Source organism: Pseudorasbora parva, chromosome 16 (assembly GCF_024679245.1).
Source record: "Pseudorasbora parva isolate DD20220531a chromosome 16, ASM2467924v1, whole genome shotgun sequence".
In the NCBI taxonomy this organism is placed as follows: Eukaryota; Metazoa; Chordata; class Actinopteri; order Cypriniformes; family Gobionidae; genus Pseudorasbora; species Pseudorasbora parva.
Window position 1 is genome coordinate 24,890,390 of NC_090187.1, and position 11,236 is coordinate 24,901,625.

Below are 11,236 nucleotides of genomic sequence, written 5' to 3' on the forward strand. Positions count from 1 at the left end.
ACTTAAAACTGCAATAGTTAAGCCTCTTATGAAAAAGAGAAGTCTGGATAACTCCATACTGAGCAACTACAGACCAATCTCAAATCTCCCCTTCATAGGCAAAATTCATTCGATACTGTTGACCACAACATACTTCTTGACAGGCTGGAAAACTGAGTCGGGCTTTCTGGGATGGTCCTCAAATGGTTCAGGTCATACTTAGAAGGGAGAAGTTATGTGCGTGTAGGAGACCATAAGTCTGAGTGGACATCCATGACATGCGGAGTCCCACAAGTGTCAATTCTTGCACCACTCCTATTCAACCTGTATATGCTGCCACTGAGCCAAATAATGAAAAAGAACAAAATGGCTTACCACAGCTATGCTGACGACACCTAATGACTACAGCCCCATTGACTCCCTGTGCAAATGCATTGATGAAATTAACAACTGGATGTGCCAAAACTATCTTAAGTTAAACAAAGACAAAACTGAAATCACTACATTTGGAAACAAAGATGAAATTCTCAAGGTGAACGCATATCTTGAGGCTAAAGGTCTAATAAAAAAAAATCAAGTGAGGAATCTTGGTGGGATTTTGGAGTCAGACCTGAGTTTCAGAAGTCATGTCAAAGCCATAACTAAATCGGCATACTATCATCTGAAAAATATTGCAAGAATTAGATGTTTTGTCTCCAGGCAAGACTTAGAGAAACTCGTTCATGCTTTCATCACCAGCAGGGTGGACTATTGTAATGGTCTCCTCACTGGCCTTCCCAAAAAGACCATTAGACAGCTTCAGCTCATACAGAATGCTGCTGCCAGGATTGTGAGCAGAACCAGAAAATATGACCACATCACACCAGTCCTCAGGTCTTTACACTGGCTTCCAGTTACATTTAGGATCGATTTTAAAGTACTATTACTTGTTTATAAATCTCTCAATGACATTGAAGATATGCTGATTAAATACAAACCCAACAGATCACTCAGATCAGCAGGATCAAATCAGTTAGAAATACCAAGAGTTCACTCAAAGCAAGGAGCGTCTGCTTTCAGCTATTATGCCAGCCGTAGTTGGAACCAGCTCCCCGAACAGATCAGATGTGCTTCAACAGTAGCCACATTCAAATCTAGACTCAAAACACATCTATTTAGCTGTGCATTTACTGAATGAACACTGTGCCATACGTCTGACTGATTGCACCTTATCTATGCATCATTTTCTTTTTATATCTGTTTTAGTTTACCTTTGTTCTTATCTTTGGTTATCATCATTTTATTATTTTTAATTCTCTTTACAACTGTATATTTCTATTTCTTATACATCTGTTGATTATTACTTTTGGTTAGGGCTGTCTGACTGGAAGAGATTGGAAAAGGAGAGCAGTGTGCTTCGCTTCTTTCTGCTTAGAGAAGCGGACTTAAAAAGGGGGAGGCCTTTTACCAAAGGTAACGTCCCCTACAGGAGCCCGTCTTGGGCAGACTTGTAAGGTCCAGGATATTCAGCTCATGCTGAAAATAACAGAAACATTTTGTCACATTTAGCTTCAAACAATGTTTAAAAAATTGGTTTGAACTCACTTTTTAGCCCATTTACAAAAATATTTGTCAACTAAGATATTTTAAAGGTGCCCTATAATGAAAAATTGAATTAACCTTGCCATGGTGAAATAATGAGAGTTCAGTACATGGACATCACATACTGTGAGTCTCAAACATCATTGCCTCCTACTTTTATGTAAATCAAGTGAATCCAAAACTCCACAGAAAAAAAGTGCTTCTCAACATAAACCCAACCTTGACGCAAGCATTGGGGATAATTTATATGCACGCCCCCAACATTTGCATCTGTCCAAACATGTGCATTGTCAGGCGGAAATGGGAGCAAATCATCAAAACAAGCTGCTCGCATGGACACACTTCCAGGCTGTGCAGGACTTTTCTACCCTTCCCACAGATAAAAAATGTCAACTGTTGGTTGATGTTTAATCCGATACCACAACAATTTAATTCAAGATCGTTCGTTTGTTCGGCCCATTTCAAGCAAGCTTCACTCAGCGTCTTAAACTGAAGAAAGTGGCAATTGCAACTATTCCTGCAAGCAGTAAGTAGTGATTTATCCACTTATTGACTGTTTAAACAATTTCGGATTAAATTGAAAGTTTCTTAAGAGACAGCATTGTCTAGATAACGCAAGATGCTAGTACAGTAACAATAGCAAACTCCATACCATACAAAACTAAATAGTGTGTCTAATGACAAAGGGTAATATTATTTTGTATTACAAAATACAACTGTAGATACTTTGCTTAGATCGCTCACTCGATCCTTCTAGCAAACGTCACCTTTTCTACCATATAAGTTAAAACGACAGTCATTTGACAAGGCTATTCATTTGGTAAAAATATAAGATATATTTATATTTTTGAGAACTGAAGTATGGTGTTTCCTATGATGTTTTTGTCTATTTGTATTTCAGATTAGGCTACATCACAGTCACTGCGTAACGTTAGCCTACATTGTGACTAACGTTATGTAAACATGCAATATCGAAAAAAGACAAGTCTAAAATGTAGGCTGAATGACACACTTTATTTAAAAGTAGATTGATAAAATGCAGCTTAGTGGTTTATTGGTGTTTTCAAAGTCCACTGAAATCAAAATTTAAGTTTTTTAGCTTTTAGTATTACTGTGTTAGCCTTAAAGTTATGAATAAGATGATATGTTCCAAAACTATGACACGATTTGCATTTAGGAGATATAAGCATTCAAAATTTACAGTCTCCCACTTCCGTTAAAATGAATCTCAGATTTTGGTGACATCATCGCAGACTTCTAGCCTGATGTGGTCATACTCAATTCTAGTCAGAATATGAGTCTGAAACCGCTCCATTGGGTTGCGGTTATGAGGCGTGTTTCAATCCAAGCGGCAACCTCCCGCGATCTCTCTTGAAGCCAATACGGAAGTAATGTAAACTGCAATTCCATAACTGGCCGTTAGAGGCAGGCTCCAGAAGGAAGCAGAATCTCATTGAGCCCCATGTTAAAATTCTCAACTTTACACAGCAGAAAAAACATGTTTACAGCCTGGTACAAATTGTGGTTTTTGCCTATACGGCTAATTTTGATCTTCATAGCCCCTTTCACACTGCGATTCCGGCAAATACACGGATAATGCGACCCGGCATTTGTTCCCGGGCCGCTAGATTTGGTCCATTCACACTGCCAGCGAAATACCGTAATATGTGCGCTTTCACACACAACGCTTAACGGTCCCGGGTCGAGTTGACACGTGACATCCTGATGTGACGTATAATGGCGAGCGATCTCAGCTTCAGCGCGGATAGTAAGGAGCTCCGTGGTCTCGACTTGTGTCCAGTTTGCGCTCATTTCTGCTTGTTTAATTTTAGTTTCTTTTGTATACGAACACTCTATGCGTTTAAAACACTGACTAGCTCTTCTGGCACTGCAGGGTTGTATTATTGAAAAAACAAGCTCTAGGAGTCTCACGATAACTACGTACACGTTGCGGCATTAGTTTCGGCTTTTGTTCACACAGCGCTCGTCCCGGGTCGAATACCGCAATATTACTAGGTCCCCGACCCGGGTCGAATTCGGTAATCAATGCCGGGACGTGGTTGCTTTCACACAGAAGGCGACCCGGCAATGTTCCGGGAATATTGCGGGTCCGACGTGCAGTGTGAAAGGGGCTCATGACGACTGTGAGGGGGGTGATTTTTTTAATTACTCATTCGTTAACGTTTTATAAAGCCTTAAATTTCTGCATAATTAAGGGCGTGGTTACAAGTGGATAACCATTTATAGTCATTCTGCCGTCTATAGTCATTGTGTCACCTCAGCTCCGCGCACATCCCGCCTTTTTGCTCATTTTAGGTGTGTTCGACATCGGCTGTGGCTGGATGCATGCGATCGGCGAGAGTAGCCGAGTGCAGGCGGGGAGGAGCTGCAAACGGAGACGTGAAGTCGGACACTTTATACCTCCCGTGGTGACGCTTGCACTGCGTTTGCAAACTTTATCACAGCTGAAGTTAAATAAATGCAATATTTCTCAAATACACAGATGTTTCAAATTATATTTTCATTCAATACTTTATATACTGCTTAATAAAGCGTCTATTTGGAGAAGATTAAAGTTCATATAAACCTACACTATTTATGAAGTGTTGTCAACGGTTTTTATCAGTTTTAGTTTGATAAACATGACAATATAACATCGCGACTACATGAAAAGAGGTTTTACTGTTATAAATAAATGATTTGTGAGCATTAGCATGACATAAGTTTTTAGAATAAACCCGAAACACACGTGATCACTGTCATACGGCGAATCGGCCAATCGTGGATCAGCTGTGTCGTCATCAGAGCTTGTGCAGCCTCCTGCAGCCACCCTTGAGATTCTGCAGCGGCTGCATCAGCCGCCTGCTCTCGAATCGCTCTCGCTGTACTTTGTTGACATACGTCACAGTCACATGCCGTCGGCGCTGTCTCAAGTCGGACAAAATTTCGCTGTCTCAAGTCGGACAACCGGCATGCACTGCTTTAAGTCAGCCGCTGATCGGTCTGTGCATCGCTAGGTGAAGTCGAACAAGCCTTTTTTGTTATCCGGGAGTGACACACGATGACTCGCTCACAAGATGGCAACGCCCAGCTCCCCCCTACTTTAAGCTTTAGAACGTCTTATCGGAATCCTATGGGTGACGTCACGGACACTACGTCCATATTTTTTTACAGTCTATTGTTTCAACCGAACCAGGACAGACATCAATTGGATAGACCTTTGTAGGTCTATCCAATTGATGTCTTTCCTGGTTCAGTTGAAACCAAGGGGGTAATCTAGCGCTCGGAAAGCGTTCCACCCCTAGGGGCTGCCATTGCTAACCAAGCCATCACCTGCTGTTAGCATCCCATTGACTCCCATTCATTTTTGAGTCACTTTGACAGTGAATAACTTTACATCTGAGACGTTTAAAGACTCCATTTGTCCATTGTTTATTTCTAAAGAAACACGACAATGCATAAAAGGCTCCGTTACCTTGTATCTTACACTATCGCCCCGCAGAAGATGTTTTTGTAAAAATAGGCTAACGATTGCGTCATAACCAACGCGACTCTGTCGCACAGTAGAGAAATTACCGTATAGACCTGAGGAGACGCTCGCAAGCAATCTTTTACTGTCGGGGGGACGTGGAGACATAAAGTCTGATAAAGTCAAGGGGGAAGAATGGGGAGAAGCCCATAGTGAGCCAAAAGCAACGGGAGAAAATATTTAAACAACGCGATTCAGCTTTCACTTTCCACAACTACTAGAAGACCTACAGCTGTCAGACAGGAGGCTCACGTCACATCTACGTCGTCAAGCTCAGTCTGAGCCTGCGCAGTTCGCTCAGCCATCAGGAAGTGAGTGCTCCTAGGTTGACTTCATTATTTCGCCGTTGACGTCAATGGGATCGCTCAGTCCATTTCTTTTACTGTCTATGATTGAAACACGCCTCATAATCGCAGCCCAATGGAGCAAACCAATCAGAGCAACGAAGCAACACATTGTCAAATGTCAACAGACAGAGCTCAACTACAATGTGTTGCCAAGTCCGCGTTTTTTTCCACGGTTGTTATATATAGACCCATAAGTGCGAATTTTAGCAGGCAACCTTGCCAAAATAACACACATTTTACCCTCCAAACACCCTTTTTTCCCCTGGAGAACCCCCTGAGAAGCTATTGTTTAGGGCTAGTAGTTGGCGGATTTTGTTGTAAAAACTTGGCAACCCTGTCTGCACGCGCGCTGGAATACACGATCTTTGCCGGTGTTTTAAAAAAAAAAACATTTTATTGATACACAGAGTACTTACCCAACATGATCATCATCTTTGAGAGAAATTATGAAGGTGAATGCATATACAAACAAGCTCTCCGTTTAGGATTCAAGTAAATATAATCCAAGCTCCTTTAATGACATGCCTGATTACGTTACTGTTGATCATCTGTCCGTCATCAGCCCGCCCTGATTTCATTGGTCCGAACAGTTTCTGTTCGGAGATAATTACTCCTCTATGGAGCGATGCCAGACCGAATTGCCCGACCTAAAAATGTTGTGGGCGGGGCTAAATTCGGCTGCCAACCAGGCTAGCAGACTTCACTTTCTCGTCAAATCTTCTGTCCAATCAAAATGCTCTTTAGAATTTAAAGCCCGCCCCCTACACTGCTGAAGCGGCGGCTGAAATCGGTCAGCAGTTGTTAACACACATCTACTAATTTCTACATGGTGAAAGGCACATAGCACACTATATGTGATAGGAAACAATTCAGTGTAAATATGCTTTCATTTGAGGCGAATAAAGTCTGTTTTCACGTTAGTTTCACACACCGCAGCAGCGCACACACCCCAACGGCTCTGGTCTAACTTAAATTTAGACTACAGACACTAGAGCGCAGCGTGGATCATATGCGCGAGTCCGTGCAGACAACAAACATATCGACCCATTTGAATTCTGCACAGAATGCTGCATTTTAAAGCGATATGGAGGAGATTACGATTTCAATCATCATAAGGTAATTTCATGTGCTCTTGTGGGGCCCCTGGTGGCCAAGGGGGGTCAAGCAGCCACTTAATTGTATTTATTATGCCTTGGGCTAGCTCTGAAATGATACCACAAAGACATCAAAGAGATTTTTAAATGCTAAATAATGATTGCGCAAAGGGATAGGTAGGATTATCAATAGCACAACATTGAAACAAGTTAACATGTCCCCACCATGATAATGGAAAATGTGTGTGCGTGTGTGTGTGTTCTAGCCTGGTGGGGACTTTAACCTGGTGGGTATTCCAGAAAGCAGGTTATGTGACATACCCGGGTGAGTTTAAGAGTAAGTTAAAAATGGAGGTAACAGGTTCAGGGTGAGTAACCATAGCACTCACTCTCTGAACATAACCTGCTCCAGAACAGTTTATGATCCAGGGTTAGTTTGCTTAATATAATTAAAGGAAGTTTATGTAAGATTGTGGTCAAAACTGGTACTGCAATCCCTTTCAAATGACTGTAGAGCGGTGTATCCCTCTCCCCCTCGCCCCTAACTCGAGGTTGCCAGATAGGCTGCAGGATCCAGCAGGAACTTTGCAACTATAGCAGAGCTGGCTACCCGGATGCAGAAACAATACGTGAGGTGGAGGGTGGAGCTTCAGGCCAAAACACAACATGTCAACATCAACATCAGTTGATGGCTGCAACTACTTTTAAATGACAATATCCTGGCCAGACTACTGTTGTCAGTGATATAAGTATTTGAAATTAACATGATTTCATAATGTTTAGTGACATATCAGGGCCATTTTATGATTCATTGAAATACATTTCTTTCATACAGTTCCTTTAATATAGTTATAAATATAACCAACTTTGTTTCAGTTATAAAATATACAATATTATATATTCATTCTAAAGAATTAGAATAAAAAAATATATAAAATAAGTTTAAATGTTAATACAATTCAAATATATGTATTATTTATTTTATTGTCATGTCACACATGGATTTGCAGTCAATTAATTAGCATCAAGCAAACAATATAATTTTTATTTAATATAACTTTATTCTCAATGAATAAATATTACTTATTAAAAGAAAACATTGAAAAAAATTATTGCAAGACCACCAAATAGGTGGCGACTAAATGCTTCTGGAATGCACCCCTGAATGCACACAGACTTATGGGAACTCGTGTCACCTAAATTGAGGTCCCCGTGGGTACAAACTAGGCTTGGGCGGTATCCAAATTTTGATACCGTCAAACCTCCTCCCTATTTTACCTCGGTATACGGTATTACCGTGAATAATTAAAACATTATGATGTAAGGCTCAGACAGCGTCAACAAACTGTTGGCTTGGCTTATATATATATATATATATATATATATATATATATATATATATATATATATATATATATATATATATATATATATAATATAGGCCTATATTTTTATTTAATTTTTTACATTTGAGCCCCTGCCCCTGAGAAACTCTCTGCACGTTTTATGCTTACCGTTATGAGACAATTGTCAGACAATTGACTTTTTTTTTTGTGAGTCCCATGTCCACTTGATTTTTGTGGAGTTCATGCTTATTGCTTACATTGCCAGCAGTGTGACAAAAGGCTTCGGCAATATTACAGCATAGTCCGAGGGTGCGCTCGGTTTTTCATCCACGCAGCAGTGAGGATGGTGGTTTCGGATATGCGTCCTTAGGTTCAAGGTATTTCCATCTCTCGCGGTCATCTTTTTGTTGCACAATTTGCAAATGGCCTCGTCTGTATTTACCGTCAAAACCCAAAATACTTCCAAACTGCAGAAGTTGTGTTCTTTTTCGATAATAACTCAGTCACTCGCCGTCTTTTCCCCTCTCTCTCTCTCTCTCTTTCTCATCCGCGCTGTCACAACAACGCATACACATATTTAGGCATTTAATAAATAAATAGTATTTAATATGTAAATAGTTTAATTAGTTCAACGTATTAAATATTTAATAATTAATTGTTGATCAGCAATATGTAAGTTGATCTGTTTTTTGTTTTTTTTGACGGTTTGACGGTATTGAAACTGATACCGTTGCTATTTTTAGATCCCGCGGTATACCATTTTACCGTATTACCGCCCAAGCCTAGGATTTAAATTATACAGAAAGAGTTATTTTGGAAATGTAAAAATGCAGAAAGTTTTGTGTGATGGGTAGGGGAAGTGTAGGGGGATAGAATATACAGTTATTACAGTATGAAAACCATTATGTCTATGGCGAGTCCCCAGAAAGATAGCGCACCAGACGTGTGTGTGTGTGTGTGTGTGTGTGTGTGTGTGTGTGTGTGTGTGTGTGTGTGTGTGTGTGTGTGTGTGTGTGTGTGTGTGTGTGTGTGTGTGTACACTGAAGTCAAAAGGTCTTTATAAATTAAAAAATCAGATAAATGACAGCTAATTTGCATGCTTCATAAAAATCTGAACATGTTAGTAAACCTTGTCTGTAGGATGTGAAGATAAAGATAAGATGCAAATGACAAAATGTTGACCCACGTACATTATGGGTATTATAATATGAACCCTTTTTTATACAAAGTAAAAATGGTTAGTTCACAAATATCTATATGAAATGAAAAATATTAGGTAAATAGTTTATATAGCAAAAATACTTGCATTTTAGGGTTAAATAAAATGTCATAAACTTGAGACCTTCCCTGTGCCTGCCTGTGGACTGCACATCTCTCTTGTTTTATGTTTCAAGGTTCAAATATATGGTTTATGCACAGATTTTCTGGAAACAACATTGGCATGTGTAGACAAAAAAACCTGCATGCAAAACCGCCTGCATCTGCACACAGGTCGTACAGGTTTTTCCAGACCAGCCACGCCGTTCACACATCCAAACATATTCCCTTGTCCACCTTTAAGGATTTTAAGGAGACAAACCCAGTTTTTTTTGGAAATTTAAATTCTAAAATGTGAGAAAATGTGCAAACTCTTTCAGGATAATAATAGCCTATTAAGCATTAACGTCACTAAAAAAAATACAAAATGGTTAAAATGGAAAAAATGGTAACACTTTAATTAGATATAGTCCACTTTAGACATTTACTAAATATAGGTAATTTGCTGCTACTTTGTCAACTAACTTTCATTAGAGAATTAGTAGACTGTTTAGGTTAGGGATAGGGCTAGAAGTTGACATCTGTTAATACTGATTGATAGTTTAGTTGCAAATTTACTTAGCCTATAGTTATTAGAATGTCTAAAGTGGACAAAATAAAGTGTTACAAAAAATAAACAAGACTTTATCCCTTCTGTCTTTATTATTAAAATTATTTTCAACAAAACAAGTTGCTGTGGCATTTAAACGATGCCCAATTGGCACTAAGGGGCCTAAAGTGTGCCAAGAAAGCATCCCCCGCACCATTACACCACCACCACCACCAGACTGCACAGTGGTAACAACAAGGCATGATGAATCCATTTTCTCATTCTGTTTACACCAAATTCTGATTCTACCATCTGAATGTCTCAACAGAAATTGAGACTCATCAGACCAGGCAACAACAGTCTTCAACTGTCCAATTTTGGTGAGCTCGTGCAAATTGTAGCCTCTTTTTCCTATTTGTAGTGGAGATGAGTGGTACCCGGTGTGGTCTTCTGTTGTAGCCCATCCGCCTCAAGGTTGTGCGTGTTGTGGCTTCACAAATGCTTTGCTGCATACCTTGGTTGTAATGAGTGGTTATTTAAGATAAAGTTGCTCTTCTATCAGCTTGAATCAGTCAGCCCATTCTCCTCTGACCTCTAGCATCAACAAATGGACTGCATTTTTTTTCACCCTGTCACCCTGAACAAGGCATTTTCACCCTCAGGACTGCCGCATACTGGATGTTTTTCCCTTTTCACACCATTCTTTGTAAACCCTAGAAATGGTTGTGCGTGAAAATCCCAGTAACTGAGCAGATTGTGAAATACTCAGCCCGGCCCATCTGGCACCACCCGTGCCATGCTCAAAATTGCTTAAATCACCTTTCTTTCCCATTCTGACATTCAGTTTGGGATTCAGGAGATTGTCTTGACCAGGACCACACCCCTAAATGCATTGAAGCAACAGCCACGTGTTTGGATGATTAGATAATTGCATTAATAATAATCCTTTAGGTGAGTGTATATTTCTAATGGATGCAAATAACAACAAATGTAGACTTAAAGGGATAGTTCAAGTTCACCCAAAAATGAAAATTGTGTCATCATTTACTCACCCTCAAGTTGTTTGAAACCTATATGAATTTCTGCTGAACACCAAAGCAGATATTTTAAAGAATATTGGTAACCAAACTGTTGGTAGACCACGTTGACTTCCATAGACATGTTTTTCATTCTAGTTAAATTGTATTAATGGTTCATTGAAAAACCTTGTAAAATAATAGGCTGGGATAAACAAACTAACATCTTACCAGAGCTGGGAAGTATAATTGCACCGTGCACGAACAAAACAAACGAGGAGTTCCAGTATCATTCTGACAAAAGGAAAACTCAGATCTAAGTTTTTTTTTGTTTGTTTTTTTAAGAAAGTGTTTGACAGGATAAATGGAGGAAATTAAATGTTATTCATTTAACTCTGTTTGTAAGGAAAAATCTATGTTGAATGTCCATATATTTTTGCAACGTAATTATCAAAGAGGTTCAAGCCCTGTTGTAGCGTAATCTACCTGTTCTGAGGA